Source organism: Zosterops lateralis (genome assembly GCF_965231275.1).
Source record: "Zosterops lateralis genome assembly, chromosome: 1".
NCBI classification, from domain to species: domain Eukaryota; kingdom Metazoa; phylum Chordata; class Aves; order Passeriformes; family Zosteropidae; genus Zosterops; species Zosterops lateralis.
Window position 1 is genome coordinate 41,266,595 of NC_139762.1, and position 24,896 is coordinate 41,291,490.

The following is a 24,896-nucleotide window of genomic DNA, read 5'->3' on the forward strand; positions in this document are numbered from 1 at the left end:
CCATCTAGCCCACAATTCCATAGGGTTTATTTTCTAGATCTTTGGGGAAAATTCATTTGTTTTAGCCAAAAAGGACAAATTATCCATGTTCACACTGACTGGGCATGACTGGTAACAACTGTCCAGTTCAGTGGATTTGGGAATTAAGCAAAGCAGGATACAGTTGGTGCTAAACAAAGAAACAAGATCTTTTTGTTTTAGTTTTGATTGCTGTCTGAAGCTAAACACCAGTATATTATACTGAATGACTCAGTCAGGAAGACTCATAATCAGCACTGCTGGTTAGCCATTTTTATTGCCCAGAATAATTATTACTTCTAAAATATCAAATTAGTTTTTGAATGCCTAAGTATGAATTGAGATTTTTATCTTGGTTGGCCATTTTTTTAAACTTGCAAAAAAATAATATTTTACCAACCTCGTTCTATTACAGTCACTGATAATCAACATTCCTGTAGAAAAAGATATATATAAAACATTATATTTTTTGGTAGTATCAGAACTATTTTAAAATGTGTGTTGTATTACAATACAGTTACTCAGTGTATTACATGGAATTATAATAGCTCCACCTCTGTCGGAGAGAGTAAATGCAGCAGAGATTATTTGTCTAGAAAAGACGGAAAATCTGTTGATTTCAAAGGATTCTGGAACGTGGAAATTTGCAAACCTACTCTTTTGACTCATGGTATGCAGTGAAGTGGCACTTCTGTTGCCACTGCAATAAATGATAGTGGGACACTATCATCATTAGAGCTTAATTATTATATGGGTAAAAATAGAGCAAAAATATAATAAATACAGTATTTTTACCTTCCCTAGGTAGCTTTGATATCAATATATCCCAGTTACTGGATTTTTTTTTTCAAAATTAATATAAATAATTTCAATTCTGTTGATTACAGGGGATCTTGTAATCTCACTTATCTCACAGCAGAAAAAGAATGGAGAAAACAGAAATTAAAGGAAATGGAACAAATTGGTAGTACCTTCTAATTGCGAACACTCCTCTTAATCTCCATCAATGCTTCTAGTCCTATATTGCTTTAACTACAGTACCATCTAATTTTCTAATATATGAATTTTACAATAATATAGAGATGAATTTGTTTTAAACTATTAGGCATACTTTTCATTTTAGTTATAATGACAAAACATAAATTCTACAAGAAAGAAACAATCAGGTTAATACATGAGAGAGATAGATCACAGCCATATAGATTTGTGCTTTAGCACGCTCAATAAAATTAAAGAGATTGTGCAGGTATAACGTTCCTCTCTACTATAAAGTAAAAGACAAAGCAACCAGCAGAAAAGTTTTTTCCTGTCTCCTAAAGTTGCAGATAACATATTTTTCTGAAAAGCAATTCCCTTTTTTCTGCTGAGATACACTTGATTCCAAACCCTCAGTATATATATAAACTGATACATTGCCTCCATCAAAATGCCAAGATCAGTCCATTCTAATTCAGGATGTCCCACTGTTTTACTCATATTTGTTTCAATCTCCATTAAACACAATTGATAATAATTGATCCCTAATTATTTCAATTCAGATTTTGAAAACCTGTCTTTTTACTTCAATTAAAATACATTCCCATTATGTTCTACATTAGTTTACAAGCAAGATGTATTTTTGAGGCAGACTTTCCTCAAAAGTCCTCACCAACAAGTCTTCCAAACTTTTTCAAAGGAAAACAGAAGGCAATTAGATGCAAAAATTGGATATCTTACTGGAATGCTCTAAAAGATGGGTATGCAAGATGTGCAACAAACCTCCATAAAGAGTCAATATGAGACTCATACTTTGATACATTTCAGGTGCCTGTTTAAAATTAGTGTTTGTCACAGTGAGAAATTGTATGGTGAATGTTGAGACAAAAATCAGAGTAACAGCAGTCATCACAGCTGGGAGTAAGTTTGAAAAAGAAGCAAAAATGAACAATCCACTCTCTAAATCGATATCACTGATAATGTAGACCTATACCTTTCTCATATTGACTGAAAGCTGGGAGTATGTTGACCTAGGTCTGAACCCACTGCCATGCCATCTATATGTATCATGTGCTCTGAAAACTAATTGGTTGATGGACTTGCGCATGGAGGCGTGAAAAACTTTGTAATGCTCAGTCACAGCAGGATAAGACCAGAAGAAGACATTAACAGGGACTGAGGAGGAAGATGACATGGTAACAAGAGTGAAGAAATGCATGTCCTTGTAGACAAGAAAAGACTAAGGATTTTAAGTCAGCAAGAACCATTTTTCCTTTTTCACTGTTAAGAAGCAATCCTCACAGACATTTTGCTAACTTTTGTCAAAACCAGGGTCTATTTTTTAAAAATTTATTCCATGTAATAGAGAATACAGTAATAGTTCCATATGATTGAGATGAATGCAGTAGAAATGCCTAAAGTTTAGTCGCTTCCTCTCATATTGTGTTCAAATTTTCTTTTAGAACAGCAAAAGATGGAAGAGAGATTTTTTGCTGTTGTTTTCAACCAACAGCATTTTCTTAACACAATTTTCACTTTTAACAGCAATAACTTTACTAAATTACATTTACTGTCACTTAATTTCAGCATGTGCCTAAAGTCTCTCAAAAATATCTTTTTGTTAAGATTTTATAGCTATTGCACTGTTTGCACCTCTTACTTCTACTTCTTCCATTACTAGAATTTCTCTCATTCAGTTGGAGCATTCAATTAAAGACAAAGTGGAACACTTCTGTAGTTAATCCATTAAAGAATGAGAAGCATTGTATAAACATTTCTATAATAAAAAAAACACTCTCTGTACAATTACACAATTAATTACTTGCATTCTACAAATGACAGGCTTGGTATGTAGTTTAGCAAGCTAATGCTAACTTTTTGCCTACTGGTCCTTGGAACATTATCTTCAGCTGGGTAGGTGACTTCCCCATCCTGCTGAATCATCATAACCTGCTCCCCAAATTGCATTAACCATGTGATTGTTAGACTGCTCTAGCAATATTATAAACTATGTGTGACATCAACAATACAAAATACTACAGCATTTCTTCCCAGCTACTTTATACCAGGCACATAAAACCTATTCTCCACATTTTCTTCTGGTTTGCCACTGAATATCAAAAGTAAGGGTATTAATTTGCTCACAAAAGGATTATTGGTATGAAAGATGGCCCATGCATAAAGATAACAATTGACAACAATTTTCTGCTTGGCTCAGTGGAGCTTTCAACTATCAGGATTATTTTATCCTGATAGTTTTATCCTGCACAGAAGATGCAGATGATGAAGTGCTTCTTCATTTCACCGCTTCTTAGGGAACTACAGACCACCACAAACCTCATGTCTGCCTATTCAAACTACAGCAGATGCATCTGAGCTTCCTAACATAACCCTCTCAAAATAAAGATACTGAACACACTGCTGCCTCACTGGAATCCAAGAGCAAGCACTACAGACATTAGTCATCTTAACACACTGATGGAAGGCACAGGGATAAAATGGCAAAACCTAAGGAGAAGAGAAGAGAATACTTCAGTACATATATAATTGACTGGAAGAGCATTAGCATAGCAAAATGTAAGAAGAGAAAAACCTCTGTTAAGTGTGAAGTACTACCTGTCATTGAAATTAAAAGCACTCATAGCTTGTGTACAGCCTGTACTCTGAGTATAGAACCATGACTAATACCCCAGTACAATACACTTTACCTCTGCAAAACAAAAGTGAAGTACTTTGGAAACTGTTAAAATCCTTAAAATTATTTTAAATTAATTTCTATTAAAAAAAAAAAAAGAGAACTATGAGATAGAAGACACTACAAAATCTAAAAAATAGGTCAATAAGAATGACATTTATTAGTGTTTTCTGATGAATTCTGAAGTGTCCTATAAGAATAGTGGATATGAAGCTACTGCAGTACTGAATATGGGCAGCACAAACCAGACAACTCCAAATGGGCAGGAGCGAAAAGAAAACAGTAAGGCACACAGATGTTGTAGCCAATGTTTGCACATATTGTAGGAACTGCTATTGCCACCTTAAATTTTTCCTTACTAAGATAAATGCCATTGCTTTTACATTTTGATAAACTGGAATGTTGAGTCCATTAGGTAATCGTATCTACCTAAGTGATTTAACCTTGAGATGGACTGCAGGACTACAAATCCTTAACTACAATGTGCACCAGCACAGATGAGAATGTTTATCCAGGCTTAGGATGGATCATCTTGCACTGTGCAGCAGTGGGTCCTGAGACTTTGAGAAATTCCCATCCAGATTCCCCTACAATGGACAAGGGCAATTGCAGCAATATAAAAACAGGATGTGTCCTTTTCATGTCCTTAAAAACCAGAGGTACTAGGAGAAAATCTTCCACAGATACTTTTGGTAAATTGGCTGGTTAATACTCATGAACCTCACACTTGAGGAGACAGGCACCCAAGTGGGTAGGCCAGGAGGAATGTCAAAAGATTTGTGACTGGTTCAAGCATTTCCAGTTTGTAAGATATTTTTGGTTGGTTTTTGGTTGGTTTTGTTGGTTTTCTTTTAACGCCAAAATTCTGCTGGCAGCCATTTCAACACCTTGTCTTTGGCTGTGAGAAAGACAGCTTCTCTTTCCATGGGATGAAAAGATATAAAAATAAGAACTAAACATACTGTAAAAATACAGCTAATACAGTATGTAACATCCAACATACTGTAAAATAGGGCATTAATAAATAAATTTAAAATAAACAAACAAAAACAACAAAACTGATCCCCAGAATGCTGGGGATCCTTCTGCTATGTGAAGGATGAGTTCCTTTTGATCACTACTAGAGAAAGGAATCCTCCCAAAGAAGTGGAAAAACAAATAAAATATTTAAACACATCTTACAATTCTCAACAAGCTTTTCCCTAATTTTGTTGTATGATGAGGTTGCTAAGCTTTTTTTTTTTCTTTTTGTGAGGGGGGGGTGAAATGCATTTCAGTATTTCTATCATCATTTTTATTAGTTCCAGAATAAGTTAGAAGAAGATATTTTATTTATTGTTTATCTTTGCAGTGTTACCACGAGATAGGAAATACATTTATGTTCACTCAACTACTTAAGTCTTGTCATTTTAAAAGAAATGTGGCACCACCATCCAAACCCAGTGTGCAGTACCTTAATTTCACAACATCAAACATAGCCTTACAAACCAGTAAATATACCTAGGCTACCAATATCTCTGTAATTTGATATGCTGACAATTTTTTTTCTGTCTCATTTCAGTAACTTATTGCTATCAGCTACAAGCAACTCTCACTCCCTGAAATGTCATACATAATTAATATACTGTAAAATTTAAAACAGGAAGTTCTTCAGACCCCTTGAACAGGGCATTTCTTTCACTTTCTGTCCTACTATACTGGTTAATGTTGATGCAAATTCTATTTTCAAAGTAGCCATATTTGGATGGTGAGTGAAAATTTCTTACATCAGGATATTCTCAAACCTTTGGTTGAATGTACCATAGAAGCTCAGCTAAATATGTTAGCTTGCCTAAGCAGTGATTCACTGACTGCAAGTGCAGCTTACACAGCATATAAATGTACATATGCTTTTGGCCCTGCAGTGCTTGTAAGCTTGTGCATAAACAAAAAATCTACTCTATATATTCTGTACATATTTTGAGTATCAGTAGACACATACAGTAGTACATACTTGGAAGATACATTTTCATTATGAAGTGAGAACTGTGACTCCTGTCTTTAAGCCAAATGCCATTCAGGAAACAGTTGCTGTCCCCCTGGTTCCTGGTTTCAGTTACTACAAGAGCTGTGCAGTTATCCATATGATACCATTGGTACAACAGCATGTGTACACAGACACAGTTTGTTTCCACAAATGATGTTTGCTCACATAACTATTTGCAGATTTAGCTGCACAGTCAGTTATAAAAAGTAAAGAAGCCCTAGGTCTGAATATCTCATCATAATCAACTTCTTTGAGATGAAGAGACTCAACCACAATGACGACTGAAGCCTTGCAGTACAGGTGGAAAACCTTTCTCTTTGTTTCATTTTGCCACTCAAGTCTTAGCCTTGTTCCCTCATTTTTCTTTCCTAATGCCATTTTAGCCATAAATCTTAATGCAGGTAAAACAGCATTTATTGCAGTCCTTTAACAGCAACTAAAATGTGAAACTTCGACCTAAAAATTCTGCTGACATTAGATTATGCAATAAACCTGCAAGTGTCTAACCAGACAGGTGCTAATAATATTAGATAGGCCATACAATTTTGATCCTTTTAGTAAAAAAAAACTAGAATGCAGCAGATTCATCTTTAAATGCAACTTTATGATTGTACCACACAATATATTTAGATATTCTTTATGCCTGGACACAATGAATCTGTTCCAGGGTACCATTGTAAATCTGTTGCACCACCAAGAAAGAGGTGGCTAATAATCCTACATCTTTTTGGAGCATTTTATGGGTGTGTCTATGTGCTCTTGGCTGTCAGGTTTAAGGTCCCAAAGACAGATGGCTAAAGCCATTTGTATCCCCACTGTCATCCCACATTCACTCACAACTGATGCCCATTGCATTCAACTCACTTTAAGAGGCTTGTTGGGCTCATTTGCTTTTGCACTCAGCAATGAGAGGCCTTTTCAGGATTAAACATGAAGTGATTCTTGTGCATTTCACACATCATCTCCTAGCATGCTCTGTGAGAATCTCACTGGCTCAGTCAGGACTGAACTCTCTGCACAAGGAAACTGCATAAGCATTTTTCAGCTGATAAAGTCTGAGGTCTAAGTGGCTCCCCTGCCTTGAAGCAAACACCCCTGAAGTTACAACACACAGAATTTCTTTGCTCTTTACTGTCATCCTGATAGGCTTAAGTCTAATCTCAGCTAGGACACTTCTATATTTGTCTAGATCTAGGCAGACTCCTGAGACTTGCATGCTAGTCTTCAGAGTGCCTGTGACAGATTTACTGACCCACCCTTTCAAGTTTTGAGAGAATCACAAAGGTGATTCTCTCCTCCATATGTTCTGCATTTCCAGCTGAAGCTTTCTTGTTGGGTACCAGTTGTTTTGCACCAAAGAAGAGATTGAGCGTGAGCCAACAGTGGGTACTTGAGGGCTCTGAAATCAAATATGTGAGCTTGCAATCTGAGGTACCATGAAAGCACAAAATGCAGTGCTAACCACATCTAGGTATTCTCAAAGAACTTCTGTTGGTTTCCACAACTGTGTTCCATTAACCAAGCAGGCTACAGCTAAGAATCAAACCAAGCTTCCAGCAAGGCTATCATTGTCACATATCGATTCAACCTCATATCAGAATCACAGAATCACAGAATCACATAACAGTCTGAGTTGGAAGGGACTCAGAAGGATCATAGGGTCCCACTCTTAAGTGAATGGCCCATACCATCATTTTTCCTTGTGAACAATTTGAAGAAATCAGCATTCTGATTTAAACAACAGCTTCAGTGTACATTTTACTATCATACATCCTGCACATTTTCCACATATTTTTTACAGAAGTGAAATATTCTGGAAAATTATTTGTTTTCTGTGATCATTTTTTTCTTTGCAGACACATATCTGACATGTTTAATTATGTTGTTGGAAGCTCCCCTCCAGTTACAGAACCCCTTCCTTAGCATTTACATTAAACAAAAAAAGCTATTTTTCTGCATTGAATTAGCTAAATTTGCTCTGGTTTTGACTTGGGTAAGGATGACAATTTATAGTCCAGCTTGCTTATATGAAAGATTAATAAAAAGAGAATTTTTCCGTTCCTATAACAAAATATTTACTCTCTAACAATTTATCTTCTGTCTGGATTGTCTAAAACCAGCTGGCATTTAGATGCAGGGGAGAAGGGGGGGCTCTGTCACAAGTCTGAAAATTCTCAGTGTGAGAAGCATGCAAATACACTAGTCACTGACACCAGGTTCCATCAATGTATTTGTTATTACATCTAGCCAGATACTTCTTTCAAGATACTTGATGTATCAAAGACACTATTTTATATAGTCTATGGAGTCTGCAGTTTGTGGGAATTATGGTTATTTAGCTAATTGAACTCAAAGACAAGTGAGAAAACTGTGCGAAATGTCAATAAGAGAGCATTTATATAAATTTTCTCTGCTAGAATCAGTAATTATTTTTCTTAAAATGTGATAAAGAAAATTCAAGTGTCCTCTGAAGAGTTACAGCATTATTCAGAGACCAAACTCAGTACTTAATGTGTGAAACAGAAGGATTATATTTTTGCTTTTAAAGCAAGTATCAATAGAATTTAATTATGGAATTATGGCTGATGCTTCACTAATACTGAGTGCACCTTGTAAAGCAAAATAAAAGACTGTCTCACAAGAAAACAACATTATTATCTCTCTGGCTTGAATCTAGCACAAAAAACCTCTTACCATCTCATCTGCAGCTGTAGCTGGTTTATTAATCTGTGTGCAGAAGACATGATTATAATATCTAGACTATCAACAACTTGTAAAACATCAGTTTTGTGTGTGATGGTTCAGGAAAATCCCTGACCAAAAAAGAAAATCATTGATACAAAGAAAATCACCCAACATATTAGTTCAGCTTCACTACTCGGCAAGGCAAATTGTGAGCTATAATAAATAAAACTGGAGAATTGCAGGACATCTACCAAACCATTTGGAAGTATCCTGGTGTATTTGTTCATCATTCACACAGAATCTAGGAAAGGCTGCAGCAAGTGACATAAAATGGCCAATGGCTACCAGCCACACAGGTAACCTGCTGTGAAAAGTTAGTGCCAAAAAATTACTCTCCTGTGTGTAGGACACCTGTGGGTGAATCCTCTATCACACCAAAAGCTGCTAGCTGGCAATCAAGTTCAAACACCTGATCACCAGATATATGTGTATTTACTTAGTCCATCTGTGGCACAGAACATGTGCCAGAAGTGGGGCTAAAAGTGAGTAAGAAAGGAGAAGTATACTACCACATGCTTAAGAAACAGTTAATAAATCTGCACTAAATATTTTATCACTTTTCAAAATTCACAATCAAAATGCTCCAAAGAAAGTGTAAACATCAGATTTTTAGCCACGGGAATTACAAGTTGTTGTCGTCATTGTTGTTATTCTTCTTATTATTATTATATTTTGGGAATTACTGTTGTTGTACTGTAACCTTTTTTTCAAAGCCCTTAAAATTTCATATTAAGAGAAACTTCTGAAAAAAAGTTAAATTGAATAATTTCCCAGCTGATTTCATTAGTTTATCAGAACATGTTCAAAATCAGATCACTGGTACTAAATGCAAACTTTCTGGTACACATGGGTGAAAGGAGATCTAATGCATGATGGGATAAAGAACTGCCAGTCTTGTTGAAAAATGAGGTTAATCTAAACCTCACTGAAGCTAATGGGACTTTCCATTAACTTCTACAGTCTTTGGATCAGGTCCTATAGTTTATTTTTCTCTGTGTCCTTTTATCTTCTCTCCCTTTCAGATTTGTTTTTCTCCTTTATGTGTTACAAGAGCAGCACTGAGAGCTGAAATGGACAATGCTTAGCTGGCAGTCATTCTCTGGTAATTAGACCGAGCCTCAAACACCTGACCTGCACATCTATGGATATCAAGCACGTCTGAGTGCCCAATTACCCGGGAGTATTAAGAAATAGGTTTGGAGGATGGGCAAATGATTTGATTCTTAAACTCTTCCATAGTTGATGCTGTGCATGCTTCTTCTTCAGCACAGACTAGAAGACCCAAAGAGAGACTGGAGGTCAAACCCTGTCTGAACCACGATATGCTGTGAACAATTTCTTCATACCGTTTAGGATCTTTGACCTTTAGAAAATCTACAGCATTCATAATTATATCTAAAGCAGCTTTGATGGTGTCTTCCCCTATAATGGATTCACAGACGTGAATAATACTCCTTAATTTTCAAGTATATCTTTTTCAAATTAATATTTCAAAGAGAAAAACCCTTATCTTGTTAAGAAGAAGAGTTTTAGGTAGTAGCTCTTGCATAGGATGCTACAGTTTGGTGGCCTCTCTTGTTAAAAATGTTCTAGTACCCATCTAATGCCCACTTATTTATGGATTTTAGACTAAAAGCCCTTTTTTTGCCAGTTTTCTTCACAAGCACTTATCTCAGCATCCTCATTAGATGGTTTTTCTCTTTTCTTTTTTTTTCAAGGCCTATCCATGCCCTTGGTACTTTCTTTTGTTCCATTCTGCAAAAGGAATGGCTTTAAAGGATCTCTCTCTACCAGTTTCAACTTTTTTTCCTTTGTAATTAGCCTTATTTGAGGAGCAGAAAAGTAGAAGACCAGAGAGAAATAATAATAATAAAACCCCCTGGTGAACAAAGCAGATGATGTTCTTTACTTCAATCATATGCTGTATAGCCTGAGTCAAAGAACTTGCACATCTTTTTTTTTTTTTTTTTTTTAATCTGACTCATACAGTACATGCAAGGCAGCTGAGAGACATTTTGAAGCTAAAGAACAGGAATGCTTTATTTAGCTGGTTATTGTTATTATCAAGAGCTTATTTAAAAGTTGTAATTAAAGAAATCTTTTGCAGATAGTAATTTGAAAAGGAATGATATATTTGCCATAATCTGCTGAGAAGGAATATATTGATAGTGTTAATACACAAGTGTCTGAATAAGAAAGAATATATTTATTATATTAATTGGCAAGTGTCTGAAGCTTTGAAAAATAAGCAGTGAAATAATATATTGGAACTAAAATGGAACCTGAATATGAATTAATGTCAAATAAAGTCTTACAACTACTCATATCGTAGCTAAATCTGGTGTCAGCCTTTATTCAAATAAACAAGGAGGTAAATTTCTTCGCTAATTCTCTTTCAAACTGAAAAAAATACCCAATACATATTGGTAGTCCTGACAAATCTTTAAACTTTAGAAGGTGCTTCAGCATACACAACACTGGTGGAAATACAGAAATGTAAATTTGTAGTGATTCTGAAACTCACTTGTTAATGGTGCAGAAGAGCCAAGAATAATAAAAAACAAAGGTTCCTTTACTAATAAAGTGAATGGATTTTATTCAACCTTTTAAAAAAAAAAAAAAAAAAAAAAAGACAAAAAGTACTTGTACCTTGAATATCTGTTCCTGACTTCCTACATTTCGTTTGCATTTTTCTATCTTTTTTTCCTTCTTGGAATGCAGTTCTTGCTAGACTAGCCATTGTGTTGAGCCTAAGTAAGTTCACCCAACCCAACAGTAATTTCCACAGATGTTATAAGATTATCCAATATTTACTATAAAAGCAAAATCCATGCAAAGCTTTGATCTTCTAATTTTTGTTAATATGTCTAACTTTTAATAATTTTAGAATTATCCAAGTTAAACTAATTTTGATGGGTACCCAGTTCCGTTAAATATTTCTACTTCCATGAATTTTGCTCAGACTACAAGATCTTTTTCAATCTGCAAAGCTGAATGGAAAGAGTCATTCCAGTAAGATGGTTGCCATTTGTTCTGCTGCTTATGTCAGAACAACCATCATTTTTCCCACTCATTCTTTTCAGTTCCAGAAGAAGTCTGGAGAAAATAAAGCAGTGATCATTCATTTCAGAATGATCACTGTATGTGATTGAACCTTAATAAATAAGGTCAGAATTTTGGACAGGAAGTTCAGACATTTGTTATCTAAATAAGATCACTCTTCCTCATTTTGCATAGCATGAACCCAAACAATCTACCAACATTCTGTGTAGCAAGATGTGTATGTTCATACTTGCAAAATGGGGGACAGTTCATCAGTTTGCTGATGCTAAAACCTGCAAGTCTGAAATGGTTAAATCTCTCAGTATTTTATTCCTGTACCTACTCAGATATTTTCCTGTGGTCCCTGCTCATTTACAAAATTATGTCAGATAATGCAAATACATTATCCAATCCATGCTCACAACAGAACTATCAAATTTAGTTTGTGGCCTGCATTGTTTAAAGAATTACATCTGGTTCTGTTAGTGTACTTAAGACACTCAGATGCATTATATTTTATCAGATAAAGGACTTTCTTTTCTTGGAAAGGGAAGCTTACTTCCTCTTTTGATTTCATATTTTGTATACTCTCTTTTATATTTTAAGTTACAAGCTGACATTTTTAATTGGTCCTCCAGCTGAACCCAGATATGGCCTCAATATGCACAGAAAAGGCAGACGAGCATCATAGACTTTGCAAAACCTATAAATGTGCAAACACCTGTGGTGCTTCATCTGCATGAAGTTTGGCACAGAAAAGATCTGTGGGAAAATTAGAAACTCACTCTTGCTCAGGCTAAGGGAAGGTGAAGAGATTTATAGAAGGGATTTATATTTCTTTCTCTCCTTAATAATCCCAATCTAACATACTGAGAAGAATATAGAATGAATGAAGTAATTTTAACTGCATCCTGCTAGAATAAGCATAATAGGATGCAACAAATCTTTTCAAAATATTTCCAGTTACATTGTACAATTAAATTTCATTTAGCAGGATGTTGCATAGATTAATTATCTTGAATACAAAGTATTTTTTTTCCTTTTCATTTGTAGGAAAGTTACCTACCTATTAGTGGTAATTTACTTTGTCTGGCAGTAGGCATTTAAAGTGAATATTTCATAAGGAAATTACTCCTCCTTATGTTTTAAAGAAATCAAACAGAAATTAAAAGACTCAATTTAAACTTGTACCTACTCTCTCAATCTCTCTTTGGCCAGCCTGTATTTGTGCTCAGAATTGCCCTGACCCAGGTGCAGACCTTTGCACTTGGCCTTGTTGAACTTGATGAGGTTAGCACAGACCCACCTCTCAGGCCTGTCAAAGTCCTTTTGGGATGGCATTCCTTCCCTCCAGTGTGTTGACTGCACCAAACAGCTTGGTGTTGTCAGCAAACTTGCTGAGAGTGTGCTCAATGCCACTGACAATGTTGCAAAAAAGATGATAAACAGTGCTGGTCCCAGTCCAGACCCCTGAGGAACACCACTCATCGCTGGGCTCCACTTCAAGCCATCGACCACAACACTGCGAATGTGTCCATCCCACTAATTCCTTCTCCACTGCATAGTCTATCCATCAAACCCATGTCTCTCCAGTTTAGTGACAAGGATGTCACACAGGAAAGTGTAAAACACTGGTCAAATGCATCTCACTTTGAGCAAGAGGCTGGCTGGACTAGGCAACCTCCATAGGTTCCTTTCAAACAACTTTTCTATTATCCTGTGACTAAACTGAATTAATAAATACTTTAATTGGGTGCATTCAACTTTTGATTTCATTGCTCATTCATGAAAGACAGATGTTACTTAAACCTCCTATTTTTCACTGAATCTTTCTTCAACTGCCAGGAGCAGAAGCATCAGATGGTTCTGAATGTCTTTTATATAGAATGACTATCTTTTGTTTCATGACCAAATACTCTTACCAGCCTACCCTCTTGATTATGGGTCTTCATACTCAGTAGAGAAAGAAATCTATTCTGTGCTGACAGACCTGAGGACCGTAGAATTGCTCTGATCCTGCTGTGCAGAACTTGTTCCTTTGTGAAAATACATTTATATAGAGATCACGAATGTTGTGAGTCTAGCATGTTGTCAGCTCGGTTAAAATGGTATCCCAAAGCAGAAGATTTGGAATAAAGCAGATGAGGCAGAATCAGAGCTATAATGACTGGTAACACAGAGATCCCAAAAGTGTCTTTCTATGTTACTTATGACTGATGTCAGACTCCTGCTGCTAAAGGCAGCTGGGCCCTCTAATCCTGTCCATGAACCAATGAAATGTACTCTTTAAATGAACCCCATTTGCTCTCCCCATTGCTATTTTAAAGAGATTGTTCCAGGGCTCCTTCCTCTTAAACTTAAAAATGTTTTAATTTTCAATGACATGCATGCCCAGTTTAAATCTTCTTTCTTGTGCCAACTCAGATCTTTTGCCATAAAGAGATCTACCTGCTACCAAGGGTTGAGCACTGCTAAGAAAATTTGTTTCTTGATAGAAAAGGAAAGCAAATTTACTTTTGTTTGCAAATCAAGAAGTGCATTGCCAGGAGTTCCAAAAGTCAAAACCAAATTCTTTGTGCTTTGTCCAGAGCCCCTTTTTCTTTAGATTTAGCAAGTAAAACAAGACTCTGGGGAAGCACAGAGCAGCAGGAAAGAAAGAAAGAAACCTACTTCTGAGTTTTGGGTATATCAGCCTCTACAGGACGTGGCATCAGCCATGCATATGAGCTCCCATATCACCAAGGCTAATGCTGCAATGGCACTCTTAACGCCTCAAGTATTGCCAGCAGCCTTAACCCATACACAGCAAACCTTTCGCAGCACAGTCTGAGCTGAAGGCATCCATGGCCAATCTGCTCTCACCAGACTTTACAAATCTTGCAGGCACCTAAAAGGGTTATCTCAAGTCCTCCTCACAGTAAATAAAATATTCTTTAAAAGGCTTTTGGAGATCCTCAGGGCATTCCAGTATTGCCAGGAAGATGCTTTACCCTACCTAGTAGAGAAATACATAACAATGTGCTTTAAAAATTAAAAATTTAAAAGAATCTGAATAATTGCTTCCTGTCAATTTTCTAGGTTGGCATCATGTAATTCAAGAGTGAAGCATCTCAACAAATTCATTTGGAAATGTCTGTCTAGCCTGTGGAAAAGCTATGTAAAACTGTGTACAGAGCACAATGCATAATGAAGTTTACACTTGCTTTGGTTTTGTCCTGAGGAATGTACAGCAATTCTGACACAGTTTCTGTTAGTGTTACCAGCTACAACATGCAGCTCAGTAGCACAGGAGTCTATTTCCTGTTCAAAGGGGAAAACAAGGACTTAAATATTTACAGGTTAATTGTCTCAAAATATTATCATTTGGTTCTTAAAAATAATTAAGTGCCTGCTTTACCACAATTAATGAAAAATAATATTGTTAAGTAGATGCTAAAACTACAGGGCAGGACAAAAAAATTCATCATGAAACAAGTGTTTTTCTATCTACTTCTTTAGGTTTGCACAGGCTACAGTCTCAGACCATGCACTTCTGACCTGACCATAAGAATGAATCAAAAATAAATAGGTCAGGGTCTTGTACTCTGATTTGCTCAAATAATTGCAATTTTTTTTTTTGACATGGACCAAAGGGAGCTATGTGCACAATCAAGGGGGCATATATCTTACCAGCAGAAAGACCATGGTTTATTTCAGTATTTTTCTGAATCTTGAAAATAGAAGAAGTCAAATGGTAAGACATATTTGATTATAGTACACATACACCAACTAAAGGGCCATCAAATTTGAACAGATTTGTACACAGAAAAATATCTGAAAATTGCAAAGAGCTGCTCGCAAATGTTAAAGCAACAGAATTTCTCAGGAAAGCAGTAGTCAAGCAAACAAATACACGGTGAAAAAACCAACCTTTTCAGTAGGATTCTGGGAGAGGGATTTTTTTTCCTGTTTGTTTGGCTTGGTTGGTGTTTGTTGTTGTTATTGGTTTTGCAGTTATTTTGGTTTTGTTTGTGCATTGGTGTTTCTGTTTGTTGGTTTGTTTCTGTTTTCCTTCCCCAGAAAACAGATTGATTTGCTTGTTTTGATTTGATTGATTTTATTGTTTTGCTGCTTTTAAAAAAACCAAGTTAGATTCAAAGCAGATTCAAGCCATGAAGATTTTCAAACTGTATGGCTTCTTATATCTCAAAGCTAAAGGCATATTCACACTGTGACCAGATCAGCTCACACAGCACAATGAAACGTCCTCTATGACTGTAATATAAATAACTTTCATATTAAATTAGACATATGTTAAAGACTAAAGAAAGAATTTTGTTCTTAAATACAGGGTAGAAAAGTGAAAAATTACAGATTTGAAATAGGAGTAAAATCAGATATTCTCAAGTTAAGCCTTCTTGCAGATCCACTACTGCTTCCATCAGTGTTGCCAAGGTGTCTTGATTTACCTGAGCAATGAATTTCAGACTATATACCTTCTCCACCACTTTCATGTATTTATATATATACTTTGAAGGAATCATTCTGACTACTGTGGCTGACTTCCTGAGCAAACAAGACTAAAGTCCCAACTGAGCTACAAAACTACACAGCAATAAAACCCCTAAAAAAACCCAAAACATTTTAGTTGGAAAAGTAGCTGATACTGAATCTGTTATCTTGCCTGTTAAAAATTGGACCATTCTGCTCATTTTCATTTGTTTTGTTTTCATTTCTAGCTTCAGAATTTCCCCACAGATATCCATGCACAATCAGGCCGTATAAATGTATGCCTCATGCCAAAACAAAACTTTTTAGACTAGTCTGCTTCTTAACACTATTTGACCTGAAAATTCAGAAGCAACACTTGTGAATCAGTAGGACTATTATGAAGAGCTTAAAATGTTTAAAAGAATTATAAAAATTCTTAAAATTGTAAGGGTAAAAGGTTTTGAATAAGTTGCATTTTTAAAGCAATATTCAGTTCTTAACTTTGGTATCTCAGATACCATTATTTACATTTCAGAAAAGAAAAATTCATATGAAAAGAAAGAAAACAAAGAGGAAGAGACAACTACTCTTTATTGACCAAACTGCCTGGTAGTAGCCCCCAGTTATCTCAAAAGCTGTGTGATACCCTGGCAAACTTAGAAGTCATTTATTGCTCTTCTTCATTCCTTGAAGAACTAGCTTCCTCTATTGCCCTCTTGTCCTCTAAACACACACTGACCAAACAATTTTCTCTTAATCTGCAGGAAAAGGGTAGTGAAAGTTTGCTTTTAGGAGACCACAGAGGCAAAACATTGCTTTCACCTTTCCCCATTGCTCTCTTAGGGCATAGCACTCCTGACTTCAAGGCAACATCAGCAGCATTCATTCACAAGCCTAGCAAGAACAATCATTAGTTATACTCAAGACAGTATTACTGAGTCCTTTCTCTAAGTTCTATGTACTAACTCAATATAAAATCACAGTTCTGAGTATTGATCAAACAAAAAATTTCCACCTGAGCAGCCCTGACAGAACACCAGGAGATTTGCTGCACAGCAGCACAGTCCTTCCATACCTGTAGCCCACAGAGTGAGGTTTCCTCTGAAGTTTTGTATCCTGACAGCTCTGCCCCTGGAGTGCCCTGGGATGTGTCTGAAATAGTTCTTTATCCTTTCTCTGATCTTTATTGGCTCTCTACCCAACAAGAGACAGAAGCCTCACACTGATCCTGTTCTGCTTGCCACAGAGCATTCCCCAGCTGCAAAGTGCCATGAACATGGCTTGGGATAATGGCCCACATTTGCAGAAAATGCTTCAGAGAAATCATGGGCCCTAAATTTACAATTTTCCCCTGATATACCTGAACCCCAACTTCAGCCAAGTTTAATGACAAAAATTCTCCCCCTAGAATTATTAAGCGATTATTACATTTAGACTTAGTTCAATAACGGAAAACTCCAAATTCCCACTCATACCCCAACCCTGGTTGCTCAGTCAGTAAGACTCTAATCTTTATATCTGTAACCTCTATTTTTTTTCTTATATTTTGCTGTTAGTTTTAAGACACAAAAGCAAATATCTGAAGTGCTCCAGCCCAGTAAGGATAATTGTGAAAGTGGGAGTTACAAGCACACTTATTTAGTGAAGCCCATCACTTACAAGGAATGCTTTTTAAACTGGAGATTGCATCCACCACCAGCAATGCCAAAACCTGACGAACTGAAACAAAGAAAGAGGTAAATTAACACAAAATTTACTTTTGTGGAAATACAAAATGAAACATAGGCTTAAGCATACTCTTGGAATCACCTGAGACCCATTTCTTCAATTTATTTGACATTTGGAATTGCACACAGAAAAGGAATGAGGTGATTCTTCTTCCTGAGCTAGCATAACATAAAGTTGTTAATGTCTAATTTTGAACTCTACCTTTGTGCTTTAGCAGAGCAGAAGACAGAGCTTGACAAACTGGAGTATTTATCCAGACAAAAATAGCCACTCAGCTGTGCTTTAGTGCCATTTTCTGTCACACCAGCATGACAGCACTAAGTGTTTAGTTCAAATAAGTGGTTCCACGTCCTCTGATAATACAACATGGTTCCAGCATTCTGTTCACTACAATTTCAGCTCCATCAGGGGTGGCACAAGACAGCTCAGTATTCCCAGAGATTTTCAAACTGTGGTGCATGTGTTCTATTATGCACTCAACCTGTCTGGTCCATTTGGACTGGATTCACCAGGGAATACAATTAGCTGGCCATTTTATTTACACAACCCAGCCTGCCAATTTGTCTGGAGCTTCAGTTATTTTTTATTTTTCTCTTTCTTGCAGTTTTGAATTATTTCTGATGTGACAACTATCTGTAGTCACAGATTCTTCTTCCACTGGGCATTAGTGTGTAAGGCAACCAACTGTTGGGGGATTCATCTTGGGGCAGTCAGGATCTTCAAATTTGAAGCAGTAGTGATTTCCTCAACAAACTCAAGTACATTGTTCTTTTTAATGAGCCATTAAATAAGACTTCTTCTTAATGTGCTGCCAAAAAAATCATGTAGAATATGAAGGAACAGCAACAGACAACGGCACACAAACACAGGGCAATGAATTAATTCTGCTCTCTATTGCACAACTCACCAGTGCTCCCAAAGCACTGATTGCTATTCAGGGCACTATTGCTGCCCTGAAGACCAGAATTTGACACAGGCTATTTAGTGTTTTAGGAAAACAGGCAAATATTAAAAAAAATGAGACATGAAATGATCTTATGCAAAGCACAGAGAACTTAAATAATCTCATTGAGCCTCACAGAACCATCACTGTCACTCTATTTGAGATATACTTTCCAAAGTTCACTTAACATATACAACAAATACTTAATGCCAAAAAATAAGACCAGACATAAAAAAAAAAAAAAAAAAAAAATTAAAAAAACACATTCATTCCAATGCAGACATTTGAAATGGTAAATATACGAAAATATTGTGTGCTTTGTCAGACAAGAAGGTTCATATATTACTGATTTCACGATGCCAAATATTTTCTGCCAAAATCTTCACTGTTTTTTTTCTCCTCTGTCTCTGCCTCTCTCCTCCTGCTTCAAAGAAAAATCTCTCATCCTCCATTTTTACCTCGAGGCAACAGAGTCTCAAAATATTTCACACAATTAAAAGGAAAACTTAAATTTGAACCACCTTTCATTAGATATGGAATTTTTTCTCTGCTGCTACTCAAAACAAATTGCCTGCCTTTCAATTTGCCTAATGACTTCAATTATCATTTCTCCAAAAACATGCTACCCCTGGACAAGCCCACAAAATATGTCCTAAGGTATCCTCATGTCAAAAGCTTTTTCCATAAGCTTTTCCAGCCAGCTTCAAGAAACTTACTGAGTTTTTGTAACAATTTATAATTAAAATTTGAGATGGAACTTTTGGGAACATATCTATAAAGAATTCAAATCATTAAAAAAATAAAGTTATAGTATACATTGCAAACACAAAATGACTGATGAGATTACATAACATCTCCCATAAGTGTAAAGGTTTCCATTACTGTAAGTCTTTTTGTGAGCAATGATGAGTCAAACTGAAACTATCACCAAAAAAGGATTAAATGAGAAAATATTATCCATGCATTTATAGTGACAGCCACAAACTCGCTAGAGTGCATGAAATGTTCACTCTGTTTACCAATATCACCAAACACACTGATATTTACATAAAGAGGCTTGAAAGCAAGACCCAGAACCTTTATGGGAGTACTTAGCTCAAGAGTCCCTTACTCCTCAGGTCAGTCTCCTGGAATGTTTTCCCAAAGCATCGTGTGTTACTAGCTCCCCTCTCAGGGAAGTAGAAAGTCCTAAAATCCCTTCTCTCTATTCTGTAACTTCATATTGCTTATCTGTTTGGTGGACTGACATAGCAGTTAGAACAAATACTCCTGCAGGGCTGAGAGCATCTATGAAGCTACAGGAGGAGAGGGGGACACACTGTCAGCAAAAATGAAGTGGTTGCCTGGTCATTGTGGCAGAGCACACCGAGGTGCTGACCTGTGAAGGAAGGATCTTAAAAGCACTGACAACATACCATAGTCAAGCAATGCATTACCTAATACCTGGTTTTTGCACCTTCGTCAGTACCATGGCAAAGACATATTCTAGAGTTTTGATTAACTGCTGGTAAATTTTACAGACTAAGTGAGACTAGATTTTGGGGTTCATAGGGGGTTTTTACAAGCATGCTAAACATACCATTGCTTTCATAAATTAGGACACCTCAGCAATAAACAGGAACACTTCCAGAATACATTTAACAGTGAATGAAAGCATCTGAATGCTAGTTCATGGATTAGGACAGTAATTGTCTTTGTTCTCCCCTCCAGTTGAATAGGAGTCCCAATACATTGAGGTCCCACACCAAAACTAGAGCTATGTGGCCACTGTAATTATTGCTGGGATACAGGGTTCATGTAATTTCTTCAACAAGACTGGTAGTAGTTATCTCAAGAGCTGTGTGATATCCTGGTGGACTTGTAAGTCATTTAATGCTCTTTGTTCCTTTCTGAACCTGCCTCCTCTGTTTCTCTCTTGTCTTCTACATACACAAGATTAGAGAACCCATATTCATAGGGCCGTTTTTATTTCCTGCTGCAGAAGGACAATCCCTTGGCAAATATGGAACAGTTACATCAGAAAGACGACATTAAAAAATCCAGCTTCTGTTAAAAAGTGATACAGTAAAAAAGCCAACAATGTTTAAAAGTGCCCGGAATGTTTAAATTCAGATTTTTAGAAAACTCTGAAATAATTATATCTGCCCTTAAGCCATTTGATTGAGTACAGCTGCACACAGTGTATAGGGACACTTTTCAAAGCTGTGACTGTGAAGAGCAGACCACTGGGTACTGTTGGTCACAGGCAGGAAGCAAATAAACTCTGCTTAAAAGGGAATGACAGAACATAAAGACAGCTGCTAAAGGTAGGCAGAGTTTACCCTGCTGTTGGCCTTTCTAAAGCAACTATGCTGTCAGAGCTCCTTCCCAAGCAGTCCAGAAAGGTGCCATAACACAATGAAAGAATCAATCCAGCCACATAAAGATGGCTTACAGAGTACCTGAATGGTAACTTTATACCATTTTTATTGGAGGAAGTGAACTCTGGGCCAAGGTAAACTGATAAGGCACAAGTTTCCTCCTAGAGTACAAAACAAGACAAGTCAAAGCAAAGTTCGGAAAGCCAAAAAGAATGTGTCCATTTCTATCTCCATACCTGAATGGAATTTTTGAAGCAGTTTCTCCTCTGCACAAACTTCAGACTAGAACACTGCATCTCATGTGCAAACTTCATTCAACATTGACAGCTGAATGACTATTTCCTAAATTGTTTACACAATTTTCTTTTTAATTTATAAATTCAAGTTTAATTTTCACTTTTGGAACATACTAGTTTATGTTAGAAGAAATAGTACATCTCTATCCCACCAAATCCATGTGCACATTTCGAAACATTTGGGGTTGCTTAAGGTGTTCTTAGTTTTGTATTGGTTTTTAAGAACAGCAGGTTAATTAAAAAACTTATTTGAAAGGCATCTGTCTGGTCATGTGGTTTCTGCTACAGTCTCCAGACAGGGAAGTGAGGAGGAGAAATAAAAAACACCAGTTTTAATTAATAAACACACCCAATTTATTTTGTGGTCTGTATTTCTGGGTTCCAGGTTTGAGCATGTATAAGGGATCTGAATCTTCTGAGAACTTCTCCTCAAAGAGATTGCTACTGGTCTGCACTTATGGATGTTGCAAAATATTCAGTGCTGCTTGAAAAGGAAAAGATAGTTCCCAGCCAAAACAGAATTTAGTTTTATAAGTTTTATCAAGAAATGTTTAATATTAAAACAACTTTAATTATTAATTATTAATATTAACATTAAAATAACAAATATTTTAATATGAAAACCACAAGAACTTTCCTTTCAAATGTGGGTAAAAATTACTTTTAACATTTAGAATAAGAGCTGGAGAGAAAACTATAAATCTCTAGCTAAACATTTAGCAATATTCTTTAAAGTTTTCTGTATACAGATCTTAAACATCATTTAATTCCTACACACCTTAATAGTTTTACATATTTCCCATTGACACTTTTGTCATCATTCATCATCAATTACTCAATTACATCATAACTCACTCTCTCTCAAATCTAAATGTTTTTTCTGTAAAACAGATAAAACCCATATTATCATTCCAGGAATGAGCCTAATTCTTATGAAATAGTAAGAGAATGAAAAAACATCCTTTGTTAAGTTTTTGCTGGAAATACAAAAGAAAAAAAATCCACCAGAACACAAAGAAATTGTACAAATCACCTTTCTAAATGTATTTGAACAATCTGGAGATTTGTTAGTTGAAAAAAAAAGAGTATTTCTGGTCCTCTGGTAATTTTAATGGCAAAATGACCTAGGTGTGCCCCTGTAAAACCCAAACACTGAATTCTTCATCATCATTGCCAACACAAGAGGAGACCTAAAACTTGACATTGACACATACAATATCTGGTAGTCCAGAAATCAATAAGAGCAGTGACCTGCTTTCAAATGAAAGGCAGGAAAAATCTCTCCCAAAGGCCCTAATGTCTATATGTCCTTCCAGCTAATCACCAATGTACAAGAAAAAATGTAGAAACCTCAAAAATGACGACAAAATGGACAGAAGTGAAAAAACCATTGGTTTTAAACACGTATGATTCAGACTTATTTACACCACTAGTTGGGTTTTTTCATACTGCAGAAATCAGAAGTGGTCAGGAGTAAATGACAGAGGAAAGAGAAACTGAATGAAAAGGTGTTAAGAAGAGGTTATGGCAAAACCACCTAGCCAGAACAACACAGTACTTAGAGAATTACAGTAGTCTTCTGACTAGAAGTGTGTGAAAAGCTAGGAGGGTATTTCTGATGTACATCAAACACAGTAAAAGTTGAAGTGAGACCTCAAAGCTCTTCCTCTTTTCTGAAACAGGTTATGAATTTAATTATGCAGAAACAGAATCGGTATGTGCGTATCTTCTTCTGAAGGTCTTGCAGATCCTTCCTAAAAAAATAGTTCCTGTACAATAGCAAAGCCTCCAATTCCCAAAGAGTTTTAAGTATGCTGGTGCTTGCTGCTCTCCCTTCACTGCAGACTCCAGCTCCTCCCTGAGTCAGAGTGAGTGCACTTCTTAAAAACAAACAAGTACTCTGACAATATGCTCATCCTTTCCCAGTGTTTATTGCCAATTTCAAAAGCCTAATTGCTGTTGTGATCTGTGAGGGTATCCAAACTGAGTAGAATGAAAAGCTACATGTTTCCCTTCTCTATTCTCTCCCTAATTCAGCTGCAGATTTTCTCCCTTGCTAATGCAAGTATCTGTTGTGGTGGATTTTTCCTTTAAAATAAAACCAAAAGTATCTCTTGATTTCCAACATGATTGTTACAGAAACAATATCTTGACACAAATTTGTATTTAACATTAGCACTGCTCTTTAAAAAAAAAAGTTGGCAATTTCTCAGCAGTAGCATCACATTTCTTTAATACTTATTGACAGGCAGGTCAGTAGCCAGTGACTTTTTTTTTAATGACTGTATTCTTTTGTTCTCTTTGCAGTATCCACAAGGACTTGAATGACAGAAAGTTCATTTTTCTCCGAATGAACATCTGATTAGAGTAGCCCATGCTTTACCCCCCTTTGGGAGCCATGCTGTCAGCCAGCAAAGCCATGGTGGTCGTGGTAGCTGTCACTGCATATCCAACAGCTGCTCCGTTACACATTCCCTAACCTGGCAAGAACGGCACCGTGGAGATTCTGCTGCCTTTCCCCACCCTGGCTCTGTGCTGCCTTGGTCTCATCCCTCCAGCAGGCAGGCTGGCCAGCAGCTCTGCCTGCAGCTGCTTCCCACCCTCCTAGTGCTGCTTCACCACAGCAGGAGCTCTCCCAAAGGTGCCTTCTATGGCCTTGGCCCTGGAGAGTGAGTGCCACCCTGCCAAGGAGCCAGAACTCCTAGGCTGTAAGTTGCAGCTCCCTAACCTGCTTGGTACTCACAGTGTGCAGAAAGTGGCACACTGAGGGGTCTTTGCTGCACCAATGGAAGGAAATTATGGAGGAAAAAATTATGCTGAAGCAGACATTTTGAATTATTTATGTTCAAGGCAGAACATGGCTTGATGAATAGAAAGTCAATCAAATGGACCCTGTATGTTGCCCCAATATCAAAAGAATTGTTGGTGCAGTAGCCATGCTCTAGCAGAGTGTTAGGTAGGTAACCATGGCATACCAACGAGTTTGAAATTGGAACACTAGCACAAATACCATTTGCCAGAGATGATAAAGTTTTTTACGACTACTTCTTCTCCTGCTAAAATTGACCAAAAGTGATCCTTATGCATTGCAAAAGGCCAAGCTGTTTTACTGTAATAGAGAGCAAAAGAATAAAAAATGTTCTTCCATGCATGATATATTGAAGGAAGAAAAGATGCAACATTAAGATACTGCACTTACAGTATATATTTCTCGAATGAAAAATCAAGTATAACAAAAAGGTGGAAGAAGCACTCGTTAGGAAACCAATAAAAACATACAAAAAACCCTGTCATTCTCTACAGGTGCTATGATTTCTCCATCTAACTTGGCTGTCTCCATTTTGTTAGGATTTCCTCCCTGGGGAAATCAATACCAAGCTATGCAAATTTCCACATCTTAAAACTTTCTTTTATAAGCATCAAGGAAGAACATCTCAGAACAAATAGAACTTTTCTTTCTAAAGATGCCAGCACAGCAAACAGAGAGACAAGTGAAAAAGAGCTATTCTGACATCCCAAATGCAGTGTTTCTTTAGAGCTCAGGGGTTAAAATCTTGCTGTTACTCCTAATCTGCTGCTCTGCATCAGAAAATCATGA

General features: G+C 36.6%; 1 long non-coding RNA gene across 1 annotated transcript in view; it reads right to left on the reverse strand.

The window, feature by feature from the left end:
* Window positions 1-24,896, reverse strand: part of LOC310915990 — a 43,661-nt gene that overhangs the window by 11,160 nt on the left and 7,605 nt on the right. Inside the window, exon 2 of the long non-coding RNA XR_014591241.1 lies at window positions 17,631-17,690. This is a non-coding gene — a long non-coding RNA (uncharacterized lncRNA). The remainder of the gene's footprint in view (window positions 1-17,630; window positions 17,691-24,896) is intronic.